General features: G+C 42.8%; 1 protein-coding gene across 3 annotated transcripts in view; it reads right to left on the bottom strand.

The window, feature by feature from the left end:
• LOC109423294 (rap guanine nucleotide exchange factor 4) overlaps positions 1 to 13,539 on the bottom strand; it is a 957,479-nt gene that overhangs the window by 460,350 nt on the left and 483,590 nt on the right. The window contains exon 1 of one of the 3 annotated variants that reach the window (XM_020077464.3): positions 10,470 to 11,312. The exons of the other annotated variants lie outside the window; for them this stretch is intronic. The gene's annotated coding sequence lies outside the window, so the exon portion shown is untranslated. Of the gene's footprint in view, positions 1 to 10,469; positions 11,313 to 13,539 lie in introns of those variants that run through there. 3 annotated transcript variants of the gene reach the window in all.

Genomic DNA, 13,539 nt, shown 5'->3' on the forward strand with positions numbered 1-13,539 from the left:
TACTTATATAATTCTGGTTTTACCATATTTCCAAACAAAAACTAACGGAGTAAATCACATATACTATTTTTGATAATGATCTTGTAAAGTGTGACAAGTTTGGAATAATCTACAATAACTATCAATTTAAACACATATTATTCCAAGTCTATTATAGGTCTATGTTTGTCATTAAGACAGTGGTTTACACATTTTTCTTATTCCCATATACATATAAAGTCATGAAAAATTCTGGGGGGGGGGGGAAGGCCTTACGCAAATTTGTAATGACCCAACATAAGTAATTTATATGATCTCGTCGTCTTGTCAAAATAGATGAACTTAGTGTCCAACAAGTGATTCATGTACAAATAGCCAGGCATTTAAATATGACGAAAAATTTGACCATGTAGTAAGCCCTCTTATTCCGTTATGCGACCATTTGCGGCGCTCTTGGCGAAATATTGCCACTTGGCTGCCAATCTCCCGCGCGGTTTACTGCACACACCATCAAAGACTTCAATTCAATAGAATTAAATCCGACTCGGACGAATGTTGGTCGATTTCTTTCCCCCAAAACGTACCGCTCAAGTTAAGTAGTAAGTATTTTAGAGGTGACCTCACTAGCCACGCTGCGCGCGTTCCAATAATTGACGACCAACCGACGACGACCGTGGGATCGATCCAGCTAAGGGGGGACTCACTTACCCGGGGTAAATAAGCATCTACAGTGTATCAAACAATTGTCCGTACAGTAATTTTTTGGTCAAAATAATTTATCATTCAAATGATCACAACTTTTTTATACGTCAATCAAATACGCTGAAATTTTGATCAATTATAAACCATATATTAAAGCACCATTGGTAAAATTTTGAACGAAACTGAAAGTTATAGAACTTTTAGTAAAACTTAGAAGATTTTTGAACGTATTTTTAAAACATTATATCTCAATATGTACTCGATTAAACTTTTTTTAATTTTTTTTGTGATACAGCTTATACCTAAGGCTTTCATATGCAGCTTCGTTTGAGGTTTTATATTCACTACAAAAAATATGAAAAATCTGTATATGTTCAGAGTGTCATTTGGAAATTTATCATATTTTGATCAATAAAAGTGCCAGGTGTTTTCAACGTTTATAAACTCTCTTAATGTAATATTTTTATACAGGACCTACTAAACTACTTATGAAGAGTAGGTCCTATGTATTTTTCGTTCAGTTAATGCACTTTTATGGGTGGAAAACGTTTGGCAGATTATATGTGCAAATTAAGGTAAACTTTTAAACATCGTCAACTACATAAGCACATTTTTCATATTATTTGAATATAAAACCTCAAAAATAGCTGCATATGAAAACCTTAGGTATCAGATGTAACACACAAAAAATTAAAAAAGTTTCATCGAGTACATACTGAGATATAATGATTTGAAAATGTGTTTAAAAATCTTATAAGTTTTTCTAAAAGTTCTATAACTTTCAGAAAACTTATTCGATCTCACTCAAAATTTTACCAATGGAGCTTTAATATATGATTCATGATTGGTCAAAATTTCAGCGTTTGTGATTGACGTATAATAAAGTTATGAACATTTGAATGAAAAATTATTTTGACCAAAAAATTGCGGTACGGACAATTGTTTGATACACTGTATACTGTCGGTCGATTCAGCAAAACACCAGAGCGTGCGTGGCCTCCTCCAAGTGTGTAGGTTGTCATCATCATCATCAGGCAGGTATTGCCGGCAGAGCCAGGTTGCCAATTTGCGGATTATGATCACCCACACTCAACCTCCGCCGGGGGCGAGAGACCATATTTGTCCGTCCCACCTTTGCTTTGAAAGTTTCCGTTCCGACATGTGTGTTTTGTATACGCGAGGCGACCCACAGTCACCGCAACCGTTGTTGATGTGCTGCGTTGTGTTGTTGCCGTAAAATCAGAGAAGGAACGTGCGAAAGTGGCCGATTCGATTTGCGTTCGACTGGTCAGCTGAGCCGTCGTTCGTCGTCCGATATGGCTAAACTAATTTATGGTTCGTCGTAAAGCTCGTAACTCATTGTATGATTGACAGACTGCCGGAGCTAGGTCGTGGCCAAGCTGTGAAACAATAATTTCGTTTCTCCAGCACTACACAATTTGTCAAAAAAATTTTAATTGGTGCTGGAGCCAAATTCGTAAATATCATGTCTGGGATTCGTCAAACTGAAATGAGCTACACTTGATTTGAGGTTATGGGGTCCTGACACACCGAGTTCCTCCAGAAAATATCGTCGTCGCTCATAATCGCTTAACCGGCAAATCGGTTCGGTCTTGAAAAGGCTACTGCCCGTGGCGAGTTGGACGGGGGTGTTGCGTTATTAGATACAGACATCGAGCGACATTTTGCCATGTTTGTCAACTTTATTTGTGTTGTTGCCAAACCGTCAGCAACACTACTATCGTCTTCGGATCGCGGGATTAATTGATGGAGTGGCGCGACGACGATTTGTTTTGGGCGTTTTTACGACTAAATATTGACCGCCGAGACGACCTAGTGGGCGATATAAGCTAAATTGATTGTTTTGAAATGGCACATACGGTAGAAGAGCATACGGAAGAAAAGCTGTTCGTGCTGTTTTGCTTGTAGCGACTAAGGAACGAACAACTGTCATGACTGTCAAGATTCTTATCAAAGTGTGATACTGTAAAACTTTTATAAAAACTGATTTTAGCCAATTTTCGAGCCATATTGCTTGAAAACTTCCGAAATTAAAACTGTTTGAATGTCACAATTCAAAAACATTTTTGCTAATTGGCTAAGAATAACACTACGGACCGCCTGTTCCGGTGGTAAGAGTCCACCAACAGGTGACCCCTAATTCATGGTGTGATGCGGCTTCATGCTTACCGTGCCTAGGAATGAATGGCTAGGGGGGTCTAATAAAAACCTAACCGCAAACGGAGCCTGTGGAGTACCAGGGCGCCCTCCACAGTATGTTGCCCTTACTGCGCTAACCGGAGCAATGGTGCAGTGGACCTTGTGTTTCTCCGATACGATCAGCTGCCCTTCTTTAGTCTCACTTGAGGCTAAATAAGGGCGGGATTATGAAGATGTTGTTAATTAGTTTAAATTTTCACCTATATGGTTTCGCATTATGCGATTTACACAGCGTATTCTGTGTATCCTCGCCTTTGGCGTTTTCAATAGATACCGATCTGGTTTTGTTGCTGCTGTTCTTTGTTGTGCTGTTGTTGCGAAGAGTTTAATCTTGCCTAGTTTGGGTAGTGGCTACGGTTAGGATAGCTCAGATCAATCTTCAGCATAAAAGAACAGCAACAATCAATCTTTGCAGACTTATGCAAAATGGTTCAGCCCAAGTGGCCTTGGTCCAAGAACCTTACATCCGTAAGGGGAATTTCTAACTAGGAAACCTTGTGAACCCGGTGTTTGCTACTTTCAGTAAACATGAAATGGCAAACTCGCGTGTCATGCCTCGAGCATGTGTGCTTGTCAACAACGCAATAGTTGCTACACTCATATCTGAACTAACCACCAGAGATGTATGTGCTATCACAATTGATGTATCTGTTGGAAACCTCTACAGGAAATACGTCTATTGTTCGGTTTATTTACCGCATGATGAACCATCCCCTACGGATGCTTTCAAACAAGTCATCGCAAACTGTACTTCAAAAGGCCTTCCGCTGATTGTTGGCGGTGATGCTAATGCTCACCATATCATCTGGGGCAGCTCAGACATTAACTTGAGAGGCTCCAGTTTGATGGAGTACTTAAGTAGTACAGATCTTGCATTACTTAACATAGGCAACCGCCCAACCTTCACGGTATCTGCTAGAGAGGAAGTGTTAGACATAACTCTAGTAGAATTAGTCACGAGCTGACCAATCGGCATGTGTCAGATGAAGAATCTTTATCTGACCATCGCTACATCTTTTTTGAACATTTAAATGTTACTTCGCAAACATTGCGTTTCAGGAATCGCCGGTCAACAAACTGGGATTTTTTTTACTGGTTTGGTTGCGGCCAAATTTAATGGATACTTACCATCCATGTACACTCCAAGTGATTTAGATGATGCCGTTGATACCACAACGACCTTCATCATGGAAGCTTTTGAAGAAGCATGCCCTCTACGGTCTGTGAAGATCACAAGAGGAACCCCTTGGTGGAACTCTGATCTGGAGAAACTCAGGAAACAATGTAGAAAGAGTTGGAACAGACGGCGTTCGGCTGGTTCGGAGGCTTTCAGGTCGGCTCGCAAGGCCTACAGGAAAGCTCTCCGGTCTGCTGAACGATCCGGCTGGAAAAACCTTTGTACAAATGTTTCCAGTTTGAGTGAAGTCAGTCGGTTAAATAAAATCCTTGCGAAATCTAAGGATTTCCGAGTGAACGAACTTCGTTTGCCAAATGGCGATCTGACTTCCTCTGATGAGGAAGTTCTGGAATGCTTATTCAGCACACACTTCCCTGGATGTGTGGATATTACATCTTCGGATGAACCTGATGTCTTTTCTTGTAGTTACGATTCCCTGGCTACGGCTCGGAGTATCGTAACTATAGAATCGATTGAGTGGGCACTTTATAGCTTTGCTCCTTTCAAATCTCCTGGGGCAGATGGGATTTATCCTATTTTGCTTCAGAAGGGATTTGATCATTTCAAACATGTTTTGAAAAAAAAAATACTTGTTTGCAATTTGGCTACAGGGTATATTCCCAAATCCTGGCGGGATATTACTGTGAAGTTTATTCCGAAAGTGGGTCGTGCGTCGTATGAAGAAGCAAAGAGTTTCAGACCTATCAGTTTGACCTCTTTTCTTCTGAAATGCTTAGAGCGCATTGTGGGTCATCACATCCGTGATGTTCATCTGGCCAACGTGCCTCTTCATGTGAACCAACATGCCTACCAATCTGGTAAGTCCACTGTGACTCTTTTACACAAGGTTGTTTACGATATCGAGAAAGCATTCGCTCAAAAGCAATCTTGTTTGGATGTTTTCTTAGATATCGAGGGTGCCTTTGACAATGTGCCTTTCGATGCCATATTGGAAGCCGCACGAAGTCATGGTATATCTCCAATGATTTCCAATTGGATTCATCAAATGCTGAAAAACCGATATCTCTTCTCGACGTTGCGTCTAGCAGGGATTAGGAAATTGAGTGTTCGTGGATGCCCCCAAGGGGGAGTCTTATCACCACTTTTGTGGAATCTCGTAGCAGATACGCTATTGAGGCAACTCAATAATAGCGGTTTTCCTACTTATGGTTTTGCCGATGACTATCTAACATTGTTAGTCGGTATGTGCATCAGGACCCTTTTCGACCTGATGCAAAGCGCCCTTCAGGTAGTTGAGGGTTGGTGTCGCCAATATGGCCTTTCGGTTAATCCGAGTAAAACATCTATTGTTCTTTTCACGGAAAGGCGAAACCGTAATGGCGTTCGACCTTTGCGTCTCTTTGATTCTGAAATCGATGTGACTGAACAGGTAAAGTACGTTGGAGTCATTCTTGATTCCAAGCTTTCCTTGACACCTCACATTAAGATCAGAATCAAGAAAGCTTGTATGGCCTTCGGGCAATGCCGGCGAACCTTTGGTACAACTTGGGGTCTTAAACCCAAGTATATCAAATGGATATACACAACTGTTGTTCGGCCAATATTGGCCTATGGATGTCTTGTGGGGTGGCAAAAGGGCGAAATGAGAACGATCCAATCAAAGTTAGGCCATCTGCAAAGGATGTGCTTAATGGCGATGTCTGGAGCGTTCTCTTCAACTCCCACGGCAGCGCTCGAAGTTCTCTTGGACGTTGCCCCACTACACATTCATCTCAAACAAGAAGCACTTTCTTGCACTTACCGTCTACGGGTACTCGGTCTACTAGAGGAAACTCCTGTGAACCGCACATCAACACACACCTCGTTGTTTCCACTTTTGGTGAATTGGGACAAAATTGTCCTTGCTCCAAGTGATCTTACAATTGCTTGTAATTTCCCATATAGGACATTTTCCACGAAATTCCCTTCCCGGGAAGAGTGAACATCTGGTTATCTGGAAAGAAGTATTTGAGACGGCATTGTATGTTACACTGATGGCTCCCTTCTCGAAGGTCGAGCAGGTGCTGGTGTTTCTTCTCGTGAGCTAAGGCTGTATCTGTCTTACTCACTTGGTAGACACTGCACCGTTTTTTCAGGCCGAAATCTTTGCTCTTATGTGCGGAGTGCAATCGACACTTCAAAATCACGTAATGGGCAAAGTAATATACTTCTGTTCAGATAGCCAGGCTGCTATTAAAGCACTTGCTTCGGCCAACTCTAGGTCGAAGATAGTTATCGCTTGTCGAACTCAAATCGAGGAGCATCACATGACTTCATTGGCCCTGAGCCAGCTATTCCGATATCGAAGTGTTGGGTAAAGCTTCAGATTCACACCTGGAAGAAGTAGAGATGCTGACGGCGGAGACGATCGGTTCCATCGAGGCCTGGATGAGTGAAGTAAAGCTGCGGTTGGCTCACCATAAGACAGAGGTAGTGCTAGTCAGCAACTGTAAAGCAGTTCAACGGGCCGAAATTAACGTCGGCGGACAGGTTATCCCGTCAAAGCGTGCGTTAAAACACCTGGGCGTGATGGTGGACGACCGATTGAATTTCAATTGCCACGTCGACTATGCCTGTGAGAAGGCAGCGAAAGTTGTTAATGCTGTATCCAGGATTATGCCGAACATCGGTGGACCGAGCAGCAGCAGCAAACGTCTTCTGGCGGGAGTATTTTTTTTTTCTGTTCGGATGAGCCACTGCGACCAGTATTTAGATCTTTTGTGGCAATACCCGTATCCTTAGTATTTAGTGCATGTCGTACTACTCCATTGTCATTGAGAGGCAATGGAGCATCGATTTCTGTACAGTTCTTGTTTTGTTACCTCAGAGGTTCGAGAAATCGAATGTGATGAAAAAGTACCGTTTTCACAGGGTTATAAATCTCAGCGAAAGTGCGCCCTTATTCACACATAATCGATTCTATTTCTGAGAAAAACAAAACGGTAGAACTGATATTTGTCCATGCATCAGAACCCTGGCTTCATCCATGTCTTGCTTCTTGTTTAGTCCCAGGACAACATTGAAAAAAAACCCGGTGCTTTAGGCTAGTTGCAAACGCTGGCGGGAGTATCCTCTTCGATACTTAGATACGGAGTTCCGGCCTGGGCTACAGCGCTGAAACTGAAGCGGAATCGAACAAAACTTTCGAGCACGTTCCGGCTCATGGCTATTCGTGTGGCGAGCGCGTACAGGACGATATCGTCGGAAGCAGTCTGCATTATCGCCGGGATGGTTCCCATACACATCACCCTGGCAGAGGATGTAGAGTGTTACCGGAGAAGAGGCACTGCAAACGTGAGGAAGACAATCAGAGCGGACTCGTTGGCTAAGTGGCAGCAAGAGTGGAATGACGCGGAGAAGGGTAGATGGACCTACCGGCTTATCCCAGATGTGTCGGTATGGATGTCCAGAAAACACGGAGATGTGAACTTCTACCTAACACAGTTCTTGTCAGGTCATGGATGCTTCAGACAGTATTTATATCGATTCGGCCATGCAGAGTCCCCATTCTGTCCGACATGCCCAAACAACGAGGAGACACCGGAGCACGTGATATTCGACTGTCCGCGATTTGAAGAAGTACGTGGTGACATACTAGCGAGCGCTGCTGTAAATCTGAGTCCCAACAACGTAGTAGAGATAATGTGTCAGGACGAAACCGTATGGAATGCGGTGAACAGAGCGGTCACGCGGATCATGTCAGCTCTCCAGCGGAGATGGCGCGAAGATCAAAGAGTATTGGGTCGCGATCGGAGTAGGCTTGATCCACCGCCGGGGACTTGACCGAGTCGTTCGTTGCGTAGTACCGGTTATAGGTCGTCGGGGCGCCGGTGAACCGGAAGTCTACCACCAACCGGAATCGCCGGGCCGACTTCGGCACCTTACTGGTCGGGTTGAAAACATCGGTGTCGAGAGAACTTCCACCGTCGGGGTCTTTCTCTGTCGGAGTAGGCTAGGTCCGTCCACCGCCGGGGACTAGACCGAGTAGACCGCGAAAAAGCACCGGTGCTTGGTCGTCAGGGCGCCTGTGAACCGGAAGCCAGTCTCCAACCGGAATCTCAGAACCGACCTTGGCACCAGCCTGGGAAGTATCGGTAACGGAAGAAGTTTCAGTGTGGGGAACTCTTCGTCGGATAGGGTAGATCCACCGTCGGGGACTATCCGAGTCGTGCGCGAAAAGCCGGAGTGCTAAATGGCACACGGACGGCATTAGAATAACAAATTTGGTATATGTTTGTACCAACTGTGTCGCTGAATGGCGATAGGTTAGGTACGAACACTAAAAAGATTAGAATAACAAATTTAGAAGCGACAAAATGTGCATGAGCACAGAAGAAGAAGAGCGCATGAGCGCATTGCCCCCCTGAAGCAGTCGCATCAGTGGTACCAGGGGGATCGAGGCGACAAGGTGTAGCAGAGTTTTTCCAATCGGTTTTCTCTGCTCGGGAGGTTGGGAGGAAAAAAAACACAGACACACACACACACACACACACACACACACACACACACACACACACACACACACACACACACACACACACACACACACACACACACACACACACACACACACACACACACACACACACACACACACACACACACACACACACACACACACACACACACACACACACACACACACACACACACACACACACACACACACACACACAGAGAGAGACATCATCTCAACTCGTCGAGCTGAGTCGATTGGTATATGAAACTTTCCTATCTATCAAAATTTCGTTTTTGGAGTGAACATATTGCCTTTCGGTACACCTTGGTGTACGAGAAAAGCAAAAAAATGGTGAAAATTCAGCTAATTATTTTGCTGGTTTTTGCTTTGCAGTCAGCGTTTAGTGTGTGTCCTAGCCCTTTTCTAACATTTTTCGAAACTTATGCAATTATGCATGTATTCTGCAATAATCATGGGCACTGGGTATGCGCTTGACTGCACTTGCACGAACCAGCTGAGGGGATCCTCGTTGCTATTTGACTCTTGAACACATACATACATACAATTGAGAGGATTGGGACACTCCGAGCCTTATATCGAAAATTCGTTTGTTGAGTCAGCATATATGTAGTAGAGTGGGTCATCGTTTATATGGAAAACTGAAAAATTCAATGGTATCCCATCAGATCAAAGCTTTTTTGATCCCATTTCAGGACCCAAATGAGTGTGCAAAATTTGGGCAGGATCGGTTATGTCTACGTTTTGCGCATCGCGTTTGAAGTTTGTATGGAGTTTTACATGGGAAAACACACTTTTTTGCATTTCTCTCATTACAAGCTTGAATTTTTCTAAAACCATGTAACCGATAAAAGGTAAACATAGCCTAGGGTGTCCTGAAAAACTTTGTCGAAGACCGCGAAGTGATCTGATGCTTATGAAAAAAGTTATAGCGTTGGCATTGCTTGGCGAAACAGCATGATTTTGTTGCTATTGTTATTCCATTACATGTTAAAACATAAACACATGCATGCGGTTCGTTGGTTATAACTATTTTCACAAGCATCGAATCGCTTTGGGTCTTCAACAAAGTTTTTTAGAACATCCTAGGCTATCATTTTACAGTATCGGTTAAAAAGTTTCAGACAAACTTGTTTTCCCATACAAAATCCCATACAAATTTCAATTGCAATGCGCAAAGTGTAGACGCAACCGATCGTGCTCAAATTTTGCACAGATACTCAGGACCCGAGACGGAACCAAAAAAGCCTTGATCTGAGAAAACGGTTCCGATGACCCACGCTAATATGTAGCTTTTCAGTAGACTTTGGTGTACCGTTGAATGAGGTAATTTGCAACTTTTTTCGATTTTTAAGAGTGATTGTCAGTTGAACTGGCATAAAGGAGACAAATTAGTCAAACTCTCGCAAGATGATCGAAAACATCCTTGGGAACAACCTGTATATCAGAGGGTTTTTTAAATGGCGCATTGCGGGTTATACAAGTGTCGTGCAAAGACCCCATAGACTTATTTCAAACGAAGCTTGTTTGTACAAAAACGTTCAACTCTAATCCATAGCTCCAAACGTCACAGAGCCTCTTACAATAGCTCTGCTGAGTATAATTCATGACAAAACTCTGACATGACCAACCTTTGAAGTTTATAGACCTATTAAAATCGAATTTTATTCTTGAACAAGAACTAGATACACTCCGGAACCACCGCTCATTAGCAATAAGTAATGACTCCGAACTTTGGCGTGGGACATTGCTCAGAGCGCAAAAATTTGCACCGAAACACGAAATCTCAACCACAAGCGTTTTGTCTCCGTCGTCCATCGGCAACGCCGGTCCCGCATTCGGCTTGGAACACGTAATCCATAATTAAACAGTCGTAAATTTGAACTACGGTCTAGAGATAAGAATTAAACTTACAAATGCTTGCGGTCCTGGTGTTCGGTTTGGGCCTTTGTTCTTCTCCTACAAATGTACCGGGATGTTGGGGCGGCTAACTGCAATCCAAAATACGGTAGGATCAGCTGTACTTCAACGATACGGTGTCCCACTTCGCAAGAATATGAATTTATGCACGGAACCGTTCCTTTGGTCACGTATAATGCTTTGATGTTTGGATTCTGGGTCGTCTCAAACTTTGGACGAACACTTGAACACGATTTGCTTGTTTTTTTTGCACTAAACACTGAACTCCTCTGATTTCATCAAAGTGATCTCACTCGAGCCCAATTTCCCCGTACATGCGGATGCCTGCCAGGGCCTCTGAATGTAGGACTAATCAACATAGACAAATTCAAACAAACATCGATCAATACACTTCGATTGTGTTGTTTTCTTCTATTAAACAAACATTCAGTTGAACGCGCGCGCGGTCAGACATCAACAAAGAGCCGATCCCTGATGGAACACTTTCGATTCACTCTTTTACGCCTTGTTTCACGAGCGACGTCACCCCTATCACCTATTTGACCATTCACTTTCACCCCGAACGCCACGCACTGAAACAGGTAGGTAGATAGAATCAATCGACACCGCGAGAATCATAAATCATCAATGCAATCAATTCGACCGCCTATAATGAGTGGCGCGAAGCGCGACCGGCATACGGAAAGACCGACGAAATGACGACAACGAACGAACGACGACGGATAAACAACGACGCGACGCGGTTCGGCTGCAGGTAATACGCCTCAGTGAACATCCGACAGAGAACTAAACGCGCGACCTAATCGTCGCATGGTGCGAAGCTGCTGCTGCGTGACGCCAACGCGCGCGCCAAGTTCCCATCAGAGTCGTTTTCAGCAGCGTGGAGCTGGAGAGCGTGCGGTTCTGCGCGCGATCGAAGGTCGCTCTGCAGATCGGATGCTGAAGTCAGAAACGTTTGAAACCAGAGAGACCGAGAGAGGAACCGGGCTTTGCGTTCGCTTCGGGAATGTAAACAATGCAGTTTGTTTTCCAGATAACAACCTTGCGGTTCGTCACGCACAGAGATGCCAGCTTATTTTGGAATGATTTCATAAACACGATCGACTTATTTCCACCGACGAATTATTTCGACTAATGGACTAATGGCCAAACCCATTTTTTTTTTGGAGAAATCTCTGGAAAAATTCCTTGAGGAATCCCTGATGAAATTCTTGGAGGAATCCTTGAAGGAACTCCTGTAAGAATCCATCCCCCTAGAGGAACCCATGAAGGAATTCCTGGAGGAATCCTTGAAACCAATCCTGAAGAAATCCGTGAAGGAATTCTTGGAGGAGCTGCTAGAGAATCTGTAGAGGAATCCCTAAAAGGAATTCTTGGAGGAATCCCTGAAGGAACTCCTGGAAAAATCCCTGAATAAATTTTTGGAGAAATCCCTGAAGGAATTTATTTTTTTTTTCCTGATGGTCCCGTAGGAGTCTATGAACTCCACCTACACCCCATACGCTTCATTTACAAATGGGAGGCTTACAAGACAGTTTATCAATTTGATATTTTATTTCTCATCGTCCTCCGGTCCGGTTCACTCCTTAGTATCTACTCAATGCTCCCGCGTATGTCCATCTCTAAGTCATGTTCTTTAAAAATTGGATACATTTGTGTTTGAATCTTAATTCACTGGTCTCTCCTTTTATTTCGTCCGGCAGCGTGTTGAAAAGTCTAAATCCTTTGAAAAATAACGAATTCTGTGTTCCTGTCATCGTCAAATTCGGTAAGCGAAAGTCATTGGCTCTTCTGGTCTCGTATTGATGAACGTCTGATCCATATTGTATGTTTTCAGTCAAATATGTTGGTGTCAATCCGTGCTTGATTTTAAAAACAAGAGTCAGGGTTCGAAGTGTTATTCTGTCTTTCACTGGCATCCATTGCAGCATATCTCTCATCAGTCTACTTGGCGTCATCCTATCACATCCTAATATCAATCGCATTGTCCGGTTTTGCACAGTTTGCATTCTCGTCATCTGTCGTTTTGAAGCCAGGAACAGTATGGAAGCACAATATTCGAAGTGTGGAGCTACTAATGTCTTGTTCAACATAACCTTGTTGTCAAATGATAAAAACTTGTTGATTTTACACAACATTCCATATTTTGAAGCAGCTTTTCTTATTATGTAGTCAATATGCTCATTGAAATTTAGTTTCTCGTCAACCATCACTCCAAGATATTTTACAACATTAACTTGCTCAACAACTTCGCCATCGATTGATAAGGTGTCAACATGTCCAGTCCTTATTTTGTTTGTAATTAACATATACTTTGTTTTCTTGACATTTAATTTCAGTTTCTTCATCTTCAGCCACTCCGTCAGTTTGCTCAATTCAAGCTTCATTACTGAATAAGCTTCTGCAATGCTGTCAGCAATAACGAACAATACTGTATCATCAGCAAACAAACTTATATTACCAAACGTCACAACATCCTTAATATCATTAACATACAAAATGAAAAGAATTGGTCCTAGCACGCTACCTTGTGGAACCCCTAAGTCAACGTATTTATAGTCAGATTCTTGTCCTCGATAGATAGTAGCCTGTGTCCTCATTGTTAAATAACTTTTAAACCAGTCAATAACCTTACCACTAATTCCTATATTATGTAGAGTACTAATTAACTTGTTTCTGTCTATGGTTTCGAATGCCTTTTTCAAATCTAAGAATATGGCTAAAACTACTTTTCTATCTTCTAAAGCATTTTTCCACGTAAAAAGCAACGAGTTTAATGCAGTTTCGCAAGAATGATGTTTTCTAAAACCAGACTGTTCTGGCAACAGAATGTCATGATTGTTGAGAAAAGACATTAACTCCTCCTTGACTATGAGCTCAATAACTTTTTCATATAATGGTAACATGTTTATTGGTCTTCTATCTTCAGGTTTTTGTGAATTTGGCACTTTCGGTAGTGGCACCACTAAAGACTTCTTCCAGCTTGATGGAAATTCTCCTTTACTCAGGGACATATTAATCAATGCGAGAAATTCGTATTTAATTGCCTCGAATGCATCAATCA

Source organism: Aedes albopictus, chromosome 2 (assembly GCF_035046485.1).
Source record: "Aedes albopictus strain Foshan chromosome 2, AalbF5, whole genome shotgun sequence".
Lineage (NCBI taxonomy): Eukaryota > Metazoa > Arthropoda > Insecta > Diptera > Culicidae > Aedes > Aedes albopictus.